Below are 12085 nucleotides of genomic sequence, written 5' to 3' on the forward strand. Positions count from 1 at the left end.
GCTTGCTTTTCCGACAAAAGGCAGATTTCTACCTCAGATGAGTGGATAGCTGATATTTCAGAGGGATCACCAAGGCAGTGAGACTAAGATTGGAAACACTGCCTTGCCATGTTCTCCTGTGCCAAATCAGTGCCTTAACTACCACTTCTTTTCTTTCCACTTCTACTATTGTGCTACTATAGTAGAAATAACAGCTTCTATTATTTGGGCTGAGAAAATAGGCTGTCTCTAATCAAATACACACCATTTCTCTGTTCAAATAATTATTTCATGAATGAAATAAATATCCATTACAAAACTGATATCCTAACAGTACCTATGCCAAGAGATATGCCTGCACTAGGGAAGTACCCACTTTCATCAGCTGACATGGCCAGCTCTCAGTTTTGAGAAAACCCATCCACACAGTATGGCTGGCATGGCCATTGTGGTGCTCTGCACCAACCCACATACATGTGCAAGAGAAGAGAAAGCAGGAATTCATCCAAGTGCAAGGAATACAAAACAAAAATTGGTTCATTAAAGCAGACTACTAAGAGAATCCTCAGATGACTGAATCATGACCATATGTTGACACCACTATATGCCTCTTCACAGTTCACAATCTACTCTATTATTTTGGACATGCCTGTGAGCTGTGAAACTGTGGCCTTCTGTCCAATGCACCTGTTGTTAGAAAACACATGTACAAGGATACACAGCACCCTGGAAATATGACAGGATCAGCTAGCACCAAACAACCAAAGCGAGTGAGGAATTTTAATGAAAAATTGGAATGTAGTCCCAAGTCACTAGAGATACATGAACCACTAATAAAAGGTAAACCAAAAAATGTAGCAGAAATACTCTGCTGAATCAAGTTTGGGTGACAGCACTACATACCACATCTGCTAGGGCAGCAGCTACTTATCATTTTGCATGTCTCTATGGAATAATGGCTTCTCTCTCATGCACCTGATCTTACAAAAGTGCTGTGCAGCTATGCTCAACCACCAGCCATAGAATAAATCTTTAAAGTGATAGGAGAAAGTGAACAAGAATAATATTGTTAAAAGTTGTCTGATCTCATCACAAATTAATCTGCAAAGGAAATAACATTTAGCCATAACTGCAAGGAAGCTGAACATCAAATAGAAACACATACGGCAGAGTTGGCTTGCAAGATGCTTTCATTCAACCTATTGTTTTCAAAGGATATGTGGAATATTTGTTTCTGTAGCATACACATCATTAGCAGTTGGATGCCTTGACTCCTGTGGTTGCTTGAGACTGAGCTACAACTGTAATAACACTGATTTGGGAAGTGTTTGGGGATCTTTTCCATTTTCCTTTAATAATACTTGTACAGACCACCAGCTTTATGGAATGTTTTAATAGACTTTTACAATATTTATTTTCAAATACAGCCATGTATAATCTAGCAATTATTTTTATTATAGCACATGAATAATTTATTACAGTTCTGTAAAATTTCTGGACAAAAGTTACATTAGATAAGCTATTAATGTCTGTCCTGAAATCTTTGGAGCTCTTTTTCAGGTAGTTCTACAATATCCTTAGAAGGCAGATAGCACAATGGTAAGTTATAAGACTGTTTCTTTCCTGTATGCTTTCAGGGCAGTTGAAAAAAAATTTTTAAAAAAAGAAGTTGACGTTGTCCTATCTTTCTGAACTTGAAACTTTGGGGGAAAAAAAAAAACAAAAACAAACAAAACAAACAAACAAAAAAAAAACCACCACAAAACAGGGAGCATAACTTGAGAGTTGAGCAAATTGGGTTTTTTGTATTCTTCATTTGATAATGGCTCGATTCACAGTGTCTGAATGTATGGATATTCTCCTAGTCATGCATTGTGTTGGGATTTAAGAAGCCACAGCAGTATGGATTGATAGCATTTGAAAATGTGTTTTGAATTAAATCTGGACAGTGTTTCCATGATTGCTTTTTTAGGGCGAAAAGTAGCTAGTAGGTATTTGCAGAAAAAGACTCTTTTCATGCCCTGCTGATATAAACACAACTAAATAATCCATCTTGGACTGAAGAAATTTAAAGGTCACCATCTACCACTGTTCCTGACAGTGAATTTAATGGTGTCATTTCCAGAATAAATTATTACTCAACATGGAAGAGGTTTACAGAACCAAATCTTAAAGAAAGAGCAGCATTTTTTAAAATAACATTCTTCTCAGAATATCAAACTAAATCATATACCTGAATCCTGTCTTTTTCACCTCTACTGCTCGAGCAAAATAAGGACTTCAGGGGGAAAAAAAATAAGTGAGGTTTTTCTTTATTATCAGCTATTTTGGAAGTATGCAACCAACAGTACCATTCTGAGATTTGCTAGTTCATCCTTCAATGGGCAGATCTCAGCAGCTTTTCTTATGCAGAGCAATATCACAAGCAGTATTATGACCTTCCTCTCGGTGGAAAACAATTCTTCTTTTCAAATAAACCTGCTTCCTTTTAAAAATATACAGCATTTCTTCTTGATGGAGTAGAATCACTAAGATTGGATGAGTTAGAAGAAACTTCATGAGATTGGAAGAGTTAGAAGAAACTTTTCATGAACAACGGACATTTTGTTCTCACAGAGCTCAGGTGGATATTTGATGCCCAGGACTATACTAAGTGAGAAAAATGGAAGCTCAGAAAGAACAAGAGAATATTTCTTCATCCAGATCACATATCACTTCCTGGATAAAAAAGTAAATAAGGAAGAAATAGAGCAGAGCTTGTCACTGCTATTGTGCATGACAGATGTGGGCTGGAGGTGGAGCCCTGTGCTCCAGTCAACTTCTCCAATGTCAAAACCTGGTAACTGGCCATTGCAGACAAAGAAGAAGGGAAGTTCCATTCAAGCACTCCTGAGAGAGCTATTCCTACAACCATCCCTCCAGAACTTTAAAACCTACCTTTAGTGCACAGCAGCAGTGCACATTTGTGGCAGGATGATTTTTGTAAGTCTGATCATCTCAAGAATCAAAAATCTTGTGTGAGTGATTGCTACTCAAGGTGAAGAAAATTCTGCTTCATCTATTTCACAAGTTCAGAAGACCTATTATAATTACTCAAAAAATTTCACTGAACTTCCCCAAATGGCAAAACATGGTTGGGGTTTGCTAAAATTTGTGCAGTGATGCATTCAAATCAACCTACAGTCTTCCTAACAGTTTAATTTCCCCATACATTTGAAGAAATCCTGTGACCAAATTCATTTTACCTTATTTAGGAACTTTAGATAAGTGCCTGTAGGTAAGTGAAGTTTTCTGAGAAGTGAAGAGAGACAGGCACCACTGGCCAGTAAATAAGCCCTCAAGTGGGCCAGTTCTCCCTATGAAGGTTTTATCTGTCTCCTAGGAATATACATGAATTATGAAATGTCTGTATTCCCAGTTTTGTCACCTCAGGTTTCTAAAGGTAAGGTAATAAATCTGTCCCTTGCTGTGGACCTAGTTATTACTGGTACAAAGGTACCTTCTCATTCGGGACTCAGCTATATTTGGATATGCACTTTTACACTGGTATAATTGTCTTTACCCTAGGGGACTTGTACTACTTAAGACACACTGATATAGTCAAAGAAGCACAATTTTCTGGTGCAGAAATATCCAGTCTGCTCCTTATCGAGAGTTTATGGCTCATTGTCTAATGGTTCATAAATTGGGACAATATTTATTAATAAAATCAGGGGGCAAGGGGGCTAGAGATTAGGATAGGCAGGCAAGTGGCAAATAGAGAGGCAATAAATAGCAAAGTCTGGTGATTTTCAAAGTTCTTCTGTCTATTCCTCACAAAAGATACTTACAGCCTGCCTCACCTGCTGCTTCACCTACTGGCCTTTTATTACCCCAGCCTTCATTCCTTGAAAGATAAACTTGTGCAATGAATGCACCAATTAGCATTTCAATAAGCAATTCAATCCCCAATCGGTGGCTGAACTGTCCATTTCAAGTGTGGAAGGCTGGAGTTTATGTCTCCCATACCTCAATAGGCAGAAGGGTGCCTTGTGTGAAACTGGGTCTGAACAAGAGACCTCTTAATTAACTGCCGTAGCAAGTTCCGCCACTGCCTTGATGTGTGCAATTCCTTCTGCCTTAGCTTTGCCACCTGTAAAACAGGGCTGAGTAAGACTTTTCTCATGAGTGGGGAGGTGAGAAGGAAAAATGCTCAGTACAGGTATAATTCTTGGGGAAAATCAGGTAAAAAGTGAGAAAATAAAACCATTATCCTTTGCAATCCACCTGCATTCAAAATCACCTGCAGTGCAAATAGAAAACAATATAAAAAGGTTGCTCTTTTAAAATGTGCCAGTAATGCTCTGATACCAGGCCTTAGAACAGATTCCCAAACCCTCAGAAAAGACTGTAGTGGCTAAACTATCACATATGTTAAACAGCAGTAGCCAACAGGCCTGTCCTGATACAAAAAAGAACAAGGAAATTAAGAGTAACTTTCTGTCCAGAGTGCTATTTAATCTTGGAATGCATCATCGTGCTTGTGGATGGCTTCAGTAATCTGAGCCAAACAAAGGCACTGGAGAACTTTGAAGTTGTGATTTCAATAAATCAATATAAGGTAATGGTAATAGCTTAGGAAATTCCCCGTCTTCACATACTCTTGGTTTTGTCCTGCCTCACAGGATGGCACATCTGAGGCTATGCTGCAAAATACATCAGCTAACTAAGCCAGCTGTAAAACAGTTTTTTAAGCCACAGATCAATTTCTCAGCCCAGCTCACAGCACAGACATCAACATGATGAGGAGAATGAATGGGGAGGAATACATTAAACAAGCATTGCCTGATAACTTTGTCTTACAAAAGCATTCTGTTCTGACAACACAGTGAGTGCATGTGTGTACATGTACAACCCCAAATAACTCATTTTGTCTCCTGACAATCCATCTCCGCAGCAGATACTAATGCAGCCTCTTTTACCCATATGCTTCAGGGCAATCTAAAAGTGATATGGCAAGAATTTCACCACTTCTGTGATGTATAGAAGAAGCCAAAACACCCCCCCAAACCACGATCTTTGCTGTAATAGTTTTTCTGAATGAGACAGCAACTACTGACGTAGTATCTACAGTACACAGCTCTTGAGGAGCTGCTCCACTCTCCTTTAGCACCTTTGCCCTGTTTGCCATCACTTTATTCATTTTTCCAGATTTCACTACAAACAACTTGTACAAGCTGTTGCACGATGTGAATGCAGTGCCATAACAGTGGGTTTCTCATCAGGAATCACAAACAGGTAGGTGGAAAAGAGGGCAGAAAACCGTATGGCAACAGCACTTTTTCATGATTGGAAAGTGTTTTCCTTGTGAAAAGGCAAAAAAAGAAAACTTCAAAATAAAGGAAAAGGAGGAAGTGAAGGGGGGGAGCAGGGAGTAAAAATCACACATGCCTGTGACTAAGACATGCAATAAAGTCTATTTACTACCCAAATAATTCATAGTCCAAACAAGGTGGTTATGACACTCTCAGATATGTCTGCTGAAAAACAGTAAAAGGTAGAGGGGGATTGATGTTCTGTTCCAGTTCTTTCTGTTCCACATCTCGCCTCTTGAGTTCTGCTGAATGTGACATTTTTCCCTGGCACCTAATACACAGAACTCTGCTGCTAATTTTGTGCACAGAGTTCTCATGCTGTGTAATTTGAGGCCAGAGACTCCTCCAACAGCCTGCCAGACGGAGTGCACACCCTTCAACATTGCTTCTGCTGCAGAGAAAGGGGGGATGGGACAAGGAAATGAGCCAAACAAGAAACAAGAAACAAGCTTTCCAAACTTGTCCAAGATGTTTAGCCAATTTTTGGCTCTTAAACTTACCAGGGATCTATCTCCAGCTCATCCTGTCCATTTTGTCAGAAGATGCATCCAGTGGATTTGCCAGCAATTGCAAATACTCAGTCAATTTAAGATGCACACTTTTCCTTTTTTTCTCCATATTAGATTCTGTCTGGCTGCTCTAAAACTAAATCAGGCTGTTGGCCACAAGGGTCTTTTAGTACTGCCTTGATGAGATAGAGAAAACAGATTATCTTTCAAATAATTGATTACAATATTGCAGAAATCTGTTTTTATACTTTCTCCCCACCTTGGTTAACATCTCTGCATCTCACAGAGTTAATCTTTACTGTAATACATTCTACTAAAATGAGAATGGTCAAGTAACTTTCAAAACATGGGCTGATGTGCTCAGTAGGGGATTGAACTAGATGTATTCCCATTAACTAACCAGAAAAAACAGACTCCCCTCTTTGCCTCCAGTGCCTTTTAGTGGAATCATCACTTTCCACAGTATTGAACTAATCCATTTTCAATACTACTTACTGCTTCCTTGGTGCTGATATTGCCAGAAGAAGAACACCCCATACCACTCTATTCTCTCCACTCCAATCTTCACTGTATCAAAAACAGACAGTGAGGGGACTGTAGGATTAAAAAAAAAAAAAAAAAAAGAAAAGAACTTCCATAACAGAATTGTATCAGTAACTTCCTATACTGTAAACACTTTATGTCAGAACAGAATAATCATCTGCACTGCCTAAAGACTTCTTTGGATGGTACAGCTTCATCCTCACTAATGCCTCTTCTCTGATAATTATTTTGACCAGAAGTATCAAGCACAAACCTAGTCTGAAAAAAAAAAAGAAGGATATCAGGCCTTGCTGTACAGTGTGTGCTATGATAATCCACGGACCCATCTGAGGCTAATTTAAATCTTTCTTTAGAATTTGAGAAGAGCTGGGACACCTCCTTCTGCTGTTCACCTGCAAGAGAGCATCATGATCTTTGACACCCAGAGAACTTTCTTTGAACTTTCTCTGCAGGTCATCTCATTGTGAAATATGTGCCTCTAGAGAGAGAACAAGGGAGGGAAGGCTGGGAAGAGGAACACAGTCCTTTATTCTACATCTGGGAAGTGGGATAAACAAAAGATTACATATAAAAGTCTGATAACTTCATATACTGATTTACTACAATCACTAACATGCTTCACTGAAGAGAAAGGACAGAATGAGGGGGGAAATAGGGACAATGCACAGCTGACAAAAAGAGTAACATAAAAAGAAAAAATACGGATGTGTGGAAACAATCAAATGAAAGGAAGAATCTATCCTTTCTCTAAAGAAATGCAGTGCATTTCCAAACTTGACCCACATGTGTCTGGCTATCTAATTTATGAGATGTGAAGCTGACCACCCAGAAGGCTGGCTATAAATTATATCTCTTAGATATGCCAATATGATTTGCATTAGGAGATAGGGAGAGAAAACTGACGAATCCTGACATTACCCTCTGGAGAACTGCCTGGATTGTACTCTGTTGGTACCTGAAAGTCTGTAGATGCCCTGAGGTAGTAATATTCCTTGCCAAGACCTTTGCATCATAAAAGGTAATAGATCAGAGCCTTTTTTCCACTGTCTGACAGCATGGCTGCCTAGCACAACTACAGTCTGAGATCCACAACATTTGCAATTTTGCTGACCAAGCTTTGCTCAAATCCTTGCTTTACCACTTCTTTCATAGATCTTTGTTGTTTAGCCTTTATTTCTCTCTCTATACTTCCACTTGGGTTTGTGGGGATTTTTTTGCAGTAGCCAGTAGGTCAAGAGTAATTATTTTTCTTGTCTAGTAAATGCTTATCAGGCTGTATCTGGAATACTGGAAGACTATATCTGGAATACCATCACTAGTTTTCGACCCTCAAAAACAAGACAAATAGTGACAGTCTGATAGAGCTCCACCAAGGACAAATAAGGCTGGAGCACGTGATATTCAAGGTAAGGTTGAAGTAAATTACTTGGTTCAGCTTCAAAAGGAAAAGATTGGGAGGGAGATATAATTGTTACTCCAACTAAACAAAGTGAAATTAAAGAGAAGACACAGCTAGACTCTTCTCCTAGGTGGACAGTGAAAGGACAGGAGACAGAGTTGCACAAGCAAAAAAATCTCAGTGCAGATAAGAAAAAAGAATCCAACAGGAACAAGGGCCTAGGAAGACTGTGGGATCTCTGTCATGGGAAAAGTGCAAACTTTGACTAGACAAGTTTAACCTGTCCTTTATATTAGGTCACCTTTGAGCTATTCATTGCATATATGACAACTGGTGGTCCCTTCTAAACTTACTTATTCTATGTTCAGATACCAGATGCTATCTTCAGACAACCAAAGCCTCCATCAGAGTTACTGGTCAGCCAAGACAATCTGCTTGACCTAAATTAAAATCTCTCAGGCATTTGGCAACCATGAACACTTCAGACAGTCTATAATACGGTGCTGTAAAATGAAATTTTTTGTATTAAAAAAAAGGAATGAGATGAAACCCGCGTTCTCCTAAAATCAACATTTCTAAAATCATTACTTTTAATAACATCATAGTAAAATATATTGATTCATATTCTCAGATTGGATTGACAGAAAGAAGAAATCAACTGATCTCTAGGCCTTGCTTATGCTTCCTATCTCATTCATCTGCAAATTCCTTTCTCTTTGAACACCAACTTTTCCCACCTCACCATTTTCCCCTGGAAATGGTGAAATTTTTCATCCCTCCCCAAGTCCATCTTCCTCCTCAACCTACTTTTCACATAACCTTTTATTTCCTTTATTGATCCCAACCTTTGTCCTTCTAGCCTTGAACCTCTGAGCTGGAAAATAATTCCTCAAGGCACCTCCCCTAAATAGCAGCTAATTATCTGGCTTTGGGCCTGCACCTGCTTTGTCACCTCTCTTGTCATCAAGTCTATCAAGTGTGTGGGGAAGCTTTGGAATGACCAAGACACCTATAAACTGACCTGGTAATCCCAGGGAAAACCTGGTCTGCATTAATGACACTTGTAAAATAATCAACAGAGCTTGATAGATGCATGAAGTACCTTTGAGCAGCCTTCCTCAAATGTTGCCTGACACTTCAAGTATTCAGTGCTCTAAAAAGGGAGAGGAGGGAAATATGTCTGCCATGAAAATTAATAGAGAGAATAAAATTATGCACCACACAAGCACTAGACCTGCACTAATTGTACTAGTAACTGATAGATTACTTTGGGTTTTCTCTTGCCTTAGTAGTTTTTCTCCCATTACCCTCAGTCTCTTTATTCTTGCTAATGCTGTGGCCTTTAGACATCAAGAGTCTTAGTATAAGAAATAAAACAGTTATAACATTCACTATGCCTGGCATGCTGACACACTGAAACAAAGGATGGAGAAACATTTACACAACTTGAAACTGGGCTCTTTAGGCTGTTAACTAGTGAGCAGTCAGAAAGGCTGCAGAGTTTTATAAATAGACCTGATTCAGAGAACAAGAATCACAGAAAATAACACTTTCACCACATAGCTACATAACTCCAACTGGTATTTTAGAGATATAACTTGAAAAGACAGTGACATTTTGCTCTCAGTTACAGCAAAGTTACTGTTCACATATTCTGAATGCAAGACATGAGGCTTACCAGTCCACCTACATCATCATGAAAATAAAGAGTTTATGAACATAACAGAAATTTTATACTAGAAAAATTGTTAGTTTATCTCCTCTTGAATCCATATTCTGATTCATCAGAGCAGACCTGTATTTCTAATCTGAATACTTTCTTTTCAATTGTTGTTGCAAAACACACAAAAAATTTGAAAACAAAACACACTTGTTTGACTTGGCAATATAGTTCACATTCTTACAGATGACTGTCTTATGCTTTTAAAGTCTATCAGATTTAGCTAGGCTAACAACAGACACTCTGCTTTTACATATAATCCTTCTGCAAATCTCAGTAAACTCTTTGCTGAAATAATAGCCATCCAGCTGCTAAACCCACAAGATAATTAAACACTCTATGAAAGGACATTTCTTTTAAAGCAGATTGAAATGTTATCAAATGATGACTCCCTCTTAGTTTGAATAATAATTACTCAAATACTTTTTTCTTTTTAACCTTTTCTCATGTAAGTTCTCTCTGAGGCCCTTGGGCAATAGAAAAACTAAAAATGCAACCGTGGGATAGCAGAAGGCTATGTAAAGAAGGCAGGGAAAAAAAAGGCATTAAATTGTTACTTGATTCTCATTTAAGCTCCAAATCTAGCTTCAGAGGGACTGTTCATAGTCTAAAAGTTAAGGATAAAGAAGACTTTATCCTTAACTTATCCAAGTGCAAGATCACACTGCCTTTGGCATAAGAATTGTTTCTTGCTATGAGACATCTAAATACAATACTTATAAAAGGCCCCATTTACAGTTGGATCTAGAAAATTTGATGCAGTATAAAACAAGTGAGAAAGAAGAATCTAGGAAGAGAAAGTTCTAATAATTTCCAATAAGTCTATTCTCCAAATAAATATCTGAATGAGTTTTCCTGTACTGATTTGGTTTGAGTCTCCATTTTGACTGGACACAGGAAATACTGCTTAATACTACTTTGCTAACCACAGAGAAACTGAAGAAGATGTGGTAGCCTTGCTTAAGAATGTACACTTGAATTAATACTGACAAGGAAATCCAAAGAGTATACAAATATCACAATCGATTAAAAAAATAACCAACAACAACAATAAAAAAAACATAATAAGGAAAAGAAGTCAATAATGGCTATTTTTAAAGGTCTAGCAAACTATGTAGAACCACAGGAGAAGGGTGTTTGCTATATACTACTGATTCCAGTCAAGATACCCCTCTTTCACTTCGGAAGGGGAACAACTCCTTTAAATACACATTTGGCTTTCTTTCTCCAAGTGTCTATATCTAGAAAAACCAATTCTTGCCCAAAACCTACCTATTTATTTCTCTAATATATGACTATATGGTGTGCTACCATTCTAAGGGAAAGTCTAGCAGATGTTTTTGTTTTGCTGTCTCATCTTCAGGCTCCTTTTAAGGAGCTATTAGTCTTCCCTAATCCCCCAACTAAATTTATCAGCAGTTGTTTGCAGCCAAGAGTTAAGCTAAATTAAACTTTGAAATCCCTGTACAGTGTATCAGATGCACTTCTCATAGGGGAGCAGAAAGTTCCAAATGTTCCACTTAGCAAAACGTAGGAGAGCTATGTTTTTCTCTACAGGTTCCTCAAAGCTTCTACATATTTTTCAAGATGACCACAATTTCCCTGATTTTATAAGAGCAGGAACTCAGCTATTGAAACTACTTTTCACTTAACTCTGCATCAGGTATGTACTTGCCTTTTTCACATAGGTACATACTTTCCTCTACAAGTGTTGATTATATAGGGAGGAGAAATGTATACACACATACCCTTAGGTTAAGGCTGAATGCATGCTTGAGGCATCTGTTCCAGCTGGCACCCACAGTGAAAAGGTATTTATCTACATCTCTTTCTCTCAGCATGCATGTATCCATTCCCCAGCCTTCATCCTCGCACAATCAATCATTGCCTTCTTTGCCTGTCTCACATACTCATGTGAGACATACTCAAGTACTCAAGTCTCACATACTCAAGTACTTACCAGAACAGATATTTCTCCCAGTCTTAGTGACTAATAAAATACACAGTGTTTTAAAACTTTGTATGTCAATACTTTGTTTTGGTGACAATATATGATAATTCCTCAGTCCAGAACTGTATTCTTCTGTGGTTCTTCTTCTATGTCAGAAGATGGACAATTATGTATCCTTACATACACACACACACAAAAACAAAACAAACATCACAACAACCAAAAAACTCTCAAAACAAAACTATAAAACAAAACATAATATGACAGTCCAGCATGTACTCTTTCTTATAAACAATAAAAAAGCACGTGCATAAAATATGGATGCTTAAGAAGAAACAGCATAAGAGACAAATATTTTACCTGGTTTTGCCTTTAGATTACAATCTAAAACATCAGTAGTTTTCAACAGTCACTGATATCTAACAAGAAATCAGTACTCACATAGATTTACAGTGTCAATGAAACTCCTAACCAATTGGCCTTCTCTCTGCAAAATAATTATTCAGTGCTACTAACCGATCCCCACCACACTGCAGTTCCTGAGAAAAGCTCTAGAAGAAGACCATGGTGAAATCTCCATTAAAAACAAGTCAAGAGTCTCAATGACAACTGTGGAAGATGGCTCAGACC

General features: G+C 38.1%; 1 protein-coding gene across 1 annotated transcript in view; it reads right to left on the minus strand.

Moving 5' to 3' along the window:
- Nucleotides 1–12085, minus strand: part of NCF4 (neutrophil cytosolic factor 4) — a 57853-nt gene that overhangs the window by 12326 nt on the left and 33442 nt on the right. Inside the window, exons 7-8 of the mRNA XM_064420334.1 lie at nt 6338–6436; nt 5834–6018 (exon numbers count right to left, since the gene is read on the minus strand). The gene's annotated coding sequence lies outside the window, so the exon portion shown is untranslated. The remainder of the gene's footprint in view (nt 1–5833; nt 6019–6337; nt 6437–12085) is intronic.

The sequence above is a fragment of the Passer domesticus genome, chromosome 5 (genome assembly GCF_036417665.1).
Source record: "Passer domesticus isolate bPasDom1 chromosome 5, bPasDom1.hap1, whole genome shotgun sequence".
In the NCBI taxonomy this organism is placed as follows: Eukaryota; Metazoa; Chordata; class Aves; order Passeriformes; family Passeridae; genus Passer; species Passer domesticus.